The sequence below is a fragment of the Lynx canadensis genome, chromosome B4, assembly GCF_007474595.2.
Source record: "Lynx canadensis isolate LIC74 chromosome B4, mLynCan4.pri.v2, whole genome shotgun sequence".
In the NCBI taxonomy this organism is placed as follows: Eukaryota; Metazoa; Chordata; class Mammalia; order Carnivora; family Felidae; genus Lynx; species Lynx canadensis.
In genome coordinates this window covers 68,610,829-68,620,996 of record NC_044309.1, presented here as the reverse complement: position 1 = coordinate 68,620,996, position 10,168 = coordinate 68,610,829, and the positions used below count along the sequence as shown (strand labels likewise).

General features: G+C 40.4%; 1 pseudogene; it reads right to left on the bottom strand.

The window, feature by feature from the left end:
• Nucleotides 1–7,604: 7,604 nt before the first annotated feature.
• Nucleotides 7,605–9,230, bottom strand: LOC115518680 (annotated as a pseudogene).
• Nucleotides 9,231–10,168: the final 938 nt, after the last annotated feature.

The following is a 10,168-nucleotide window of genomic DNA, read 5'->3' as shown; positions in this document are numbered from 1 at the left end:
CTCTCACTGGTGCCTTTATTCTCTGTGCTCCTCCTTTCTCACCCCTCCTTTCTGGTTTTCCCTCCTCCCACTCCCCAGCGTCTGGTTCTTGTTGTCAAATACAGCTGCAGATTAATGCCTCTGTCCTCTCCTGAGACTTTCCACAATGCTCTTGTCTTCCCTGCGGGGGTGAAAACTGCACCGATTATCACTCTAAATATTCATGTATTTGATAAGTCATGGTTTTAGTGAGCTGTATACGGAGTCTATTGCCTAAAAAATCAAACTGAAAAACAAGAGAAGCTTTTCACATTAATAGCTGGGTGGTAACGTGCACGGAAGAAAACAGTTTATTGCTCCTCATCCATTTATTCGCTAATTCATTTATTTTACTCAATAAATGTGTATTTTGGTGGTGCTGTGTGTTTAGCAGATGCAATGTAGTGGGGATATAAAGAGAAATAAGATTCAGTGGAAGATTACAATGAGCTTTATAGTTCATTTTTCTTTGGGAAGTCAGTAAAAAACTTAAGAATAAACAGATCGAAAGTGGAATGAATGGATAACCTAAAGTTAGGTTAGTGTGGTTCTCAAAGTGAAATGTCCATTGTGGTCTGTCCACAACACTTATTCAGAAGGTGTGAGGGGAGGAGAGGAGAGTAGGGATAAAGCCCTCAGACCCCGGAGTAACTCCTGCATCCAAGTTCCGGCTTCCTCATTTACTACCCACAAAATGGTAGGATTCCTGAGGGTAGGGATTTTTGTCTGTTTTGTTCACTGATACAGTCTAAGTGCGTGAAACGGTAGGTGCTCAATAAATGTGCAAAGACTATTTGATGAATGAACTGAACTTGGGTTGCAACCTCACTTCTCTTTCTCTATTTCCTCATCTGTAAAGTAAGGCTAATACTAGCAACTACCTAGTAGAGGTGGAGCATTAAATGAGGATGTGAAGGTTAGAAGAGTGTCTTGCACAAAGGAAGGGCTCCGTAACTGTGAGCTATGGCGACTCTTCGACAACCGTTCATTGTGCACCTGCCAGGCATCATGGAGGACAATGGGGACTCATATGAGAGTGACACGTGCAAGATCCTTGCCTTCCAGGGGTAGTGAGGGGCATAGACATTAAACAAACACACACACATCATCATAGTGACAAATTGTGTTGCATGCCAGGAAGGAAGAACACAGGAGGTAATAGAAAGAAGACTTTGCTGGATTATGAGGCAGGGCAGGTGTCGTTGAAGAATGATATCTGTACTGATGGCTGAGAAGAAATCAGTCCAGAGTAAGAAGGAGGAGGGCTCCATGAACAAAAGGAATAGGGATGCATGGGTGGAGGCTCCCAAACAATAAAGAGATTGGTGCATTCAAGAAGGGGCAGGCACTATGTATCTCCAGCTTTTCTATGAAAGGAAGACTTTTTTTTATTAAGATCACCACTGGCTTTTGTTTTGTTGTCGTTAACTACCAAACTTAATCATAATTACTCTGAATGCACTCCCCCTATCCACCTCCCAGGTTTTGACATCTCTAAAGTTTGGATGCCTCTTACAATTAATGGCATCTTACAATTTTAATTATAGTGTTCTTATCTTTCTTAGTGGAACATATAATTATGTAAGTTATTTTAATTGAGGACAACTTCCATTTGATGAAATAGGGTGACACGCTGTAACTTATAATACCAAACATTGTAACAGACACATAGGTAAAAATAGACACAAAGGTAAAAATAAATTTTGGTGTAGAGAAAGCAAATATTTAACTATGTTTACTTAAAAAGTATTAGTGGCATAAACATCCTAGCACTCCTAATATATTTGGAGAGAACAAGATGGTTGTGTTTAATTATTTAAAAATTTTTTGATTTATAACTTACCATTTAAAATTTAAGTTCAGTTTATTTAAATACTTGGTATTTATGTCATATGCAAGAAAGATACCTCACAAAAAAGATGTTGAATTTTTACATTGCTTTAAATTCAATGTAATTCTATTTAGAAGCGTTTTTGTGTTTTTTTCTTTTTTTGGGGGGGGGGGTTTGGTGTGAGAAATTTGTTTCCAAGAGTTTTAAATATGCAGACACGCAGTTTTTAGAGAAGACATACTTGTATTATTATTGTCAACAAAAACGCCATCTATGGAGATATTTCCAGACATCCATTCTCAACATGCCGACTTCATAACATAACTCTCTTTTGAAAGGCAGCTATATTTTTCATTTGTTGGCTGCCTTCTTGTCAGATTTGGTGAGATTGTCATTGTTTGCCCCCTTTTAATGTGGCTGTGAGCTCTTATCAGATGTTAAGAGAAGGATTAGCTCTGCCATCTTTTTGTTCATTTGGGCTGCATTTTAAATCTTCTCTCCGGTGTGCGTGTGTGCGTGTGTGTGCACGTACATGCGTACGTGCTCATGTGTACCAGCATACGTTCTTGCTCAGGAATCACTTAAAACCACGCATCCACTTGGGGAAGATTATTTTAATTAAAGTAACTAATTAATGCAGGTGTTTTCTTAAGTAAAGCCATCCTATATTTCAATACCCAGTGTATGAACTTGGCCACTTGAATTGTGGTTTTCTCAGCAAAATATCAGAGTTGTTACTTGACAAGTGGACTAGGTGAGAGAGCAGCTGTCTAGTGGAATATTAAATATTAGTCAAATCCCTTTCTTATTTCTAGGTAAAAATTAAATATAAATGAGTTCTAAGGCTTTTCTTCCCGCATCTTAGTGGATTGATTGCTCAGTGTATCCCTTGAGGTCAAGACACTCTATTTTGGAAACCTTGGTTTAGACGATAAATTCCTAAGCTTTGAATTTATGGTCTTCCTCAAAGTGCTTTCCACCATGTCTCTATGTTTATTCTTCATTTCTCTCTTTCATGAACCTCCAGAATTATTTGATTCATCTTCTTACTCTTAGAGGATACAGTGCAAAACAGTGCTGGGCTTCTCCAATTTAATGTGTGCACAAATCACCTGAAGATCTGATTACAGTGCAGATTTGGAATCAGTAGGTCTGGGGTGGGGCCTGAGATTGTGAACCTTGAATAAGCTCCTAGGTGCTGCTGCTATTGCTGGTCCATACATGACTGAGTAAAAAGGAAATAGAGGAGAAAACACTGTCATAAATACATTGTATTAATTCCTTCTTTGGGAATGTCACACCTTTAGCTTTAGGTTTTTCATATCTGTTCTACAGAGTTCATTCATTCAATCATTCCTTCATTCAAGAAATATTTATTGAGAACCCAATGTGTACCAGCCATCAGGCCAGTTGCTGACAAGTATGGGGGTTTCAGGTATCAGGGAGTTCAGCCCAGTGGACTGATGGGTGAATTAAATGAACATGTAAATGGAGTACATATCAATATATTTACATGCACGTATGCATTTAAGCAGCATGGATGCACACATCATATGTGTGCATTTTCATAACATGCACACACATGAGCATGTGCAGACACACACATACACATGCACTCTCCTACATGAGGCCTGTATTTCACATTGTCCCTTCAGCCTGTAATGCCCCACACTAATCTCTGTACATGTGTAATATTATTCCACTTTCCTCACCCAGCCCTTCTCTTTCCCTCACACTGAGCAAATGCCCTTTCTTCTTAGCGTTTATACCTGTTAGGGTGTGTATCATTCATCTTGCACATAGAAAATGCTAAAAAGGCTATTAAATAGTAATGTCTGATTCCTAATTTCTTTAAGGAGAGGGATCATATCATATTTTTGAAATACAGTTCATTAACTTTAGAAGAAGCTCAGTCAGTATTTATTGACAATGGCCATATTTAATGTTACATAATGTGATAGCTAATACTAACTCTTAGATAGTCTGTGATTTCTTTTATTATTTCTTATCCATTAGTTTTCCGTTAAGTGGTATTTTTGCTCACAAGTTATAATATGTATATGATGAGTTGAATCCATAGAAACAGAGGAGAATGGTGGTCGCTAGAGGCTGTTCGGCAGGGAGAGGTTGGCAAAAGGGTATAAACTTTCAGTTATAAGATGAATAAAGTCTGAGGATCTAATGTATCACATGGTGGCTACAGTTGATGTATTGCATGATTGAAATTTGCTAAGAGAGTAGAACTTAAGTGCTCTCACCAAGGGGAAAAAAGTAAATAAGTGATGATTTAGGTGTTACTTGATTTTGGAATCCTCTCATAATGTATATATACATCAAATCATGTTACACACTTTTGATATATTACAACTTTGACAATTTTATCTCAGTAAAACTGAAAAGAAAGCTGAAAAAAACCTATAGATTACAAAAAGAAATATTCTAGAAACTGTAATAGACTTTAAGATAGTTTTAGTGGTTATTCATTCAATTCATTGTTCTATCACTATTCTTTGATGAAAAAGACAATATTTTATCCTCTCAGTAATTCAGTGTTCATCTTACTCTTCCATGTAGTAATTGTGATACTCAAGTCCTTGTAATTGTGAAACTCAAGCCAATTGTTAAAAAATAAATATTAGAGACAAACTTTTTAAGATACATCAAGATATTTGGCCAGAGAGTCAGTTTTATGGCTGAAGACACAACTACCCTGTGTATTTACATTCTAAATAACATAGTACTGAAATTTAAAAGCAAAAGCTACTTAATTATAAGAAAAAGAATGCACAGAAATATGATAGTGTTAGAAGATCTTACACAGTATTTGAGTTATTTTCACATAAAATGCTTACAAAATAACTAGAGAGAGATAATCTGAATAATAGCCAAACTTGTTTAAATTGATACTCATCAAACTTTATATTATACAAACAGCAAATATATTTTATTACAAGTATCTTATTGGCCAAATATTATATAACACTCTGAACTGTATTCTATTAAAACTGAAAATAAATACCGGAAGTATAGACAAACAGAGAAAAACATGAGAAAACATTGTCCTCATAAATTCTTAAAGGAGGAACTCAAACTGCTTAAAAAACAGAATATCTAGGAAAATAATTATGAGATACAACCAAGGAGGAAAATGCATGGTATTTAAAGAAGAAAAATTACAAATTACTATTCAACTCAAGAAATTATAAAAAGAAGAAAAATATCTTTATTTAGAGCAAGTAGAATAATTAATGAACATAAAAGCAGAAATGAATGAATTAATAAATAAAGAACACAAGCAATGAAAAGCAAATGTAAGAATTGGCCGTTTGAGTAAAATGGCTCTTTGAAGAACTGTAAAAAAGATAAAAAAGAATAAGAGAGATGAGATACTAGTGAAATCAATCAGATGAAAAAAGAAAATAGAAGAGTAAAATAAGCATTAGAAATTAGAAATAACTGTAGATGTCAGGATTAAATTATAAAGGTATGTTTTAATTTTATTTATGGTAATATATTTGCAAGCTAGGATGAAATATCTAAGAAAATATAAATACAAGATTTAATAATACCATTAAAGAGATGAGTATTGGTAATGAGTCATCCAGAAGATCTTTTAAAATGTGCTAGTCCATATATATAGTTTCAAAGTGAAGGTTTTTTTTTTTTTTAACAGTTATATTGTTGTTGGCTTACATGAGCTGTTTCAAATCACATTTCATTTCCCCTTGTCTCTCTATTCTGTATTTCTACATTCTTTTCCCTTTTTCTTTTTATTTGCTTTTTTTAATCATGAAGAGTGTACTCTATAATCCGCACCCCCTATGTCCCCCATTCCCCCACCCATGACCCCTCTGGTAACCATGTTTGTTCTCTAACTAAGAGTCTATTTCTTGTTTTCTCTCTCTCTCTTTTTTTTCCTTTGCTCATTTTTTTCTTAAATTTCACAAATGAATGAAATCATATGGTATTTGTCTTTCTCTGATTGACTTATTTTGTTTAGCATTATACTGTCTAGCTCTATCCATGTTGTTGCAAATGACAAGATTTTGTTCTTTTTATGGCTGAATAATATTCTGTGGAATGACTCTGTGTGTGTGTGTGTGTGTGTGTGTGTGTGTTTTTCTTTTTCATTCCACCTCATCTTTATCTATTTGTCTATTGACAGATACTTGGGCTGCTTCCATAGTTTAGGTATTGTAAATAACGTTGCAATAAACATAGGGGTGCATATATCCCTTTGAATTAGTGTTTTGTATTTTGGGGGTAAATACACAGTAGTGCTATTACTAAGGGACCTCCATACTGTTTTCCACAGTGGCTTCACCAGTTTGCATTCCCACCAACAGTAAAAAAAAGCATTCATTTTTCTCCATATCCTCGCTAACACTTGTTTCTTGTGTTTTTGACTTTAGCTATTCTGACAGATGTGAGGTGATATCTCATTGTAGTTTGATAGGCATTTTCCTGATGATAAGAGATGTTGAGCATCTTTTCATGTGTCTGTTGGCCATCTGGATGTCTTTGAGGCAAATGACTCTTCATGTCTTCTGCCCATTTTTTAATTGGATTATTTGTTTTTTGGGTATTGAATTGTATCAGTTCTTCGTATGTTTTGGATACTAACCCTTTATCAGATATGTCATTTGCAGATAAATATCTTCTTCCATTCAGTAGATTGCCTTTTAGTTTTGTTGTTTCCTTGGCTGTGCAGAAGCTTTTTATTTTGATATAGTCCCAGTAGTTTATTTTTGCTTTTATTTCTCTTGCCTTAGGAGACATATCTAGAAAAATGTTGCTATGGCCAATGTTAGAGACATTACTGCCTGTGTTCTCTTCAAGGATTTTTATGGTATCAGGCCTCACATTTAGGTCTTTAATCCATGTGTCTACTTTTATGCCAGTACATTACTGTTTTAATTACTACCACTTTGAAATCTGGAATTGTGATGTCTCCAGTTTTGCTTTTCTTTTTCAAGATTGCTTTGGCTATTTGAGGTCTTTTGTGGTTCCATACAAGTTTTAGGATTGTTTGCTCTAGTTCTGTGAAAAATGCTGTTGGTAAAGTTTTTTAAACGGCAAGGAATAGATTATTCGTATGGTGCTGTATATCCTCCACTCTAAGAATTGAGGGTCTTTGGGTTGTACACTGGCAGGGACCTGGGGAGCTCTGTCTGATAGACAAAGGAAGGGTACTTTTTAATACAAAAAGATAATGGGGAGGGAAGGGGGAAAATAGTTACAAACAGAGAAGGAGGGAGGCAAACCACAAGAGCCTTTTAAATACAGAGAACAGGGGCTCCTGGGTGGCTCAGTTGGTTAAGCATCCGACTTCAGCTCAGGTCATGATCTCACAGTTCGTGGGTTCGAGCCCCACATCTGGCTCTGTGCAGACATGCTCGGTGTCTGGAGCCTGCTTCTGATTCTGTGTCTTTCTCTCTCTCTGCCCTCCCCTGTTCATGCTCTCTCTCGAAAATAAAACATAAAAAAAAAATACAGAGAACAAACTAAGGGTGGCTGGGGGGGGAGGTGTGGGAGAGGGGAAAATGGGTGATGGGCATTGAGGAGGGCACTTGTTGGGATGAGTACTGGGTGTTGTACGTAAGCCAATTGGACAATAAATTATACTTAAAAAAACAAAAAGATAATGGAAGCTGCAACCAATACCTCCCCAATTATAAAGACATAAAAATAGATGTCTCTGAGGTAAATGGAGAGCCTGGGGCTTAAGAGTGTTGAAAGGGTTTCACAGGGAGTGTCACAGACACCAGGGTGGCTCCTGCATCAGTTGGTAGAACAGCACATAGCCCTCACTGGATGCCACCTGATTTTCACTGACAGGGGAGACATGAGAGTCATTGTAGACGTGCCAGCCGGGCTGGCACCAGCAGAGGGCTGCATAGTGCTCATAGTGGACACTGCCCCAAGTAGATACAAAGGGCGTACAGGGCTTCGGGCTTTGTCCTGCTGCAGCAGGAAGTCTACACCTGCTGAACTTTTCCTGATGGAGTCTTGGGAGGTGGAAAATCGATTAAGATGCAGCACGAGGATTCAGAGGCATCTTTGTACCATCAACTTTTTGGTACTTCGTGTTTTCTGCCAACATCTGTCACACACTGGAGCATTCTCTGACTCCAGCTCTTCATCCTTGGTGACAAGCCTGAAACAATCCCCGCAGAGACACCTTGCCACCCACAAATCCTTTCTGGGATGGGCAGGACAGGTCACAAAAATCCTCATAGGTCATGAAGTGATGCCCACAGGTCTGGCACTTGAGACAACTTTTCAACTGGCCTACAATCAGGTCCACAGTATTGCTGTCCTCTCCCTCTATGTAACACTTCCACGTTAAGTTGGCCTGGTCATCACCATTTAACTCAGGTTCTTCTAGCAGAGCCCCTCCACAGTGGGGTTGGGAGTGAGCTGGACTGTTGGCCAGGATTGCCTGGCAGCCTCGTTGGTTGATTTCCAGGTAGAGCCGCTCCATAAGGAGCTTCAGGAACTCTCGGGCATCCTGCTGGCTGCGTCCAGAGAAGGATGGAACATATTTGTAGAAGATGGCTCAGAAGGTAGTAGGATTCACAGCTTCACAAGGAATCAGAGTTTCACAGGGCACCAATCACATCTGCAAAGGCTTCAGAGAGGTCTTGGGCTCCACCCACTCCAGGCACCTCTTGCTGGAAGTCCTGTAGCAGTTAGAAGTCTGAAAGAGTGAGGACAGCTCAAACATGGTAGCACTGCATTCAGGAAGCACGTGTTCCCTAGATTTCAGAGGCCCACATGACCAGAACCCAGAAGCAGTGTGTGATAAGCCATTTTGTCATTGGAGTAGAAAGACTCAGAGGGCCGGGCAGATAGGACGTGGAAAGAGCCGTGGGGAGTAAGGGTCTCCATCTGTATGCTGAGTAAGGTGGGGGGACCAGGAAAGCCCTCGAGGTGGTAGAGAGATAAGTCTCAAAGTGGGAGGCTCAGGTCGCAGCCCCAAGTGGCTCAGTGCAGCCATGCACCCTCCCAAGGCAATCTCCACAGGTCGCAAGTCCCCACTGCTCACAGACTTGGAATGACCTAGTTTGGTTCTGGAAGGGAGAGGCAGAGCCACAGTCAGGGGGTGGTGAGTCAGGCAGCAGAACTCCATGATCTGCTGGAAGGGGTCCTCTAGGACGAGGGCCTGACATCTGTCACCATCCCAGTTCCAGTTTCTGGAGCCTTTCCTCAGAGGGACCTGGCAGGGGAGGCAAAGGTCTTAACATGGGGTTCGGCCCAGGGGCTGGTTTCTGCTCTTCTTGCTTCTGGCCCATGGGGCAAATGGTAGCTTTGATCCCATTCTGGACATCAAAATGTCACTCTTAGGTCTGGCCCAGGTGGTGTTAGAGGGCTGCGGCATGTGGACACCATGGACAACACAGGCTGGACCTGTCCTCTGGTGAGGTAGCAGGGGACCTCGGGCTAGGCCAAGCCCCAGCTCAGGGTCACCCCTTACTACACCCGTGCAGCTCACCCCCAAACCCCCTAGGGCCAAGCTTCAGTTTAACCACTACTGTTGCTGCATCTGTTGCCCAGATCTCTCCCACCACAGGGCTTGCCACCATCTTTGTTGGTCTGGCTTGTTGATGCTTATAAGACCACTGCTGGAGAGGAAGGGTTCTGGAGACTGGAAAGGGTCCTTTTACAATGTTGCTCATAATGCCGTTGTCAACGGCGCTGAGCTGGTGACCTATGATCTCATCAAGGATGCCCTCCTGAAGGGGGCACCTGGGTGACTCAGTTGGTTAAGCATCTGACTCAGCTCAGGTCATGATCTCACGGTTTGTGGGTTTGAGCCTCGCATCGGGCTCTGTCCTGACAGCTTAGATCCTGGAGCCTGCTTTGGTTTCTGTGTCTCCCTCTCTCTCTTTCTCTGCCCCTCCCTTCCTCATGCTCTGTCTCTGTCTCTCAAAAATAAATAAAAACATTAAAAAAATTAAAAAAAAGTACGCCCTCCTGAAGGCCAACCTCACGACAGACCACCACCCCTACCAATTCACTTCCATCTTTAGGGCAGGCTTCTGCACTACGATGTGGTCAAGATGAGATATGTAAACTCTGCCCTGGGCCAGTACAGCAGTGCTGGCCCCCGTGCCCTTTCCATAAGTAGGGTCCCTGTGCCTTCTGCAAAGGGGTCATGCCCTCCTTTCTCTGTTTGGGTTTCTGGAATGAGGGGATGTTTGTCACCTCTGAGTAGCTCAAAAGGGCCCTCATGGATGCCTGCACTTCCCAGGAGGCTCCCTTTTGAGTGTCTCCTGATGCTGACCTGACCACCTCTGACTTTGGCTTTGGCTCCAG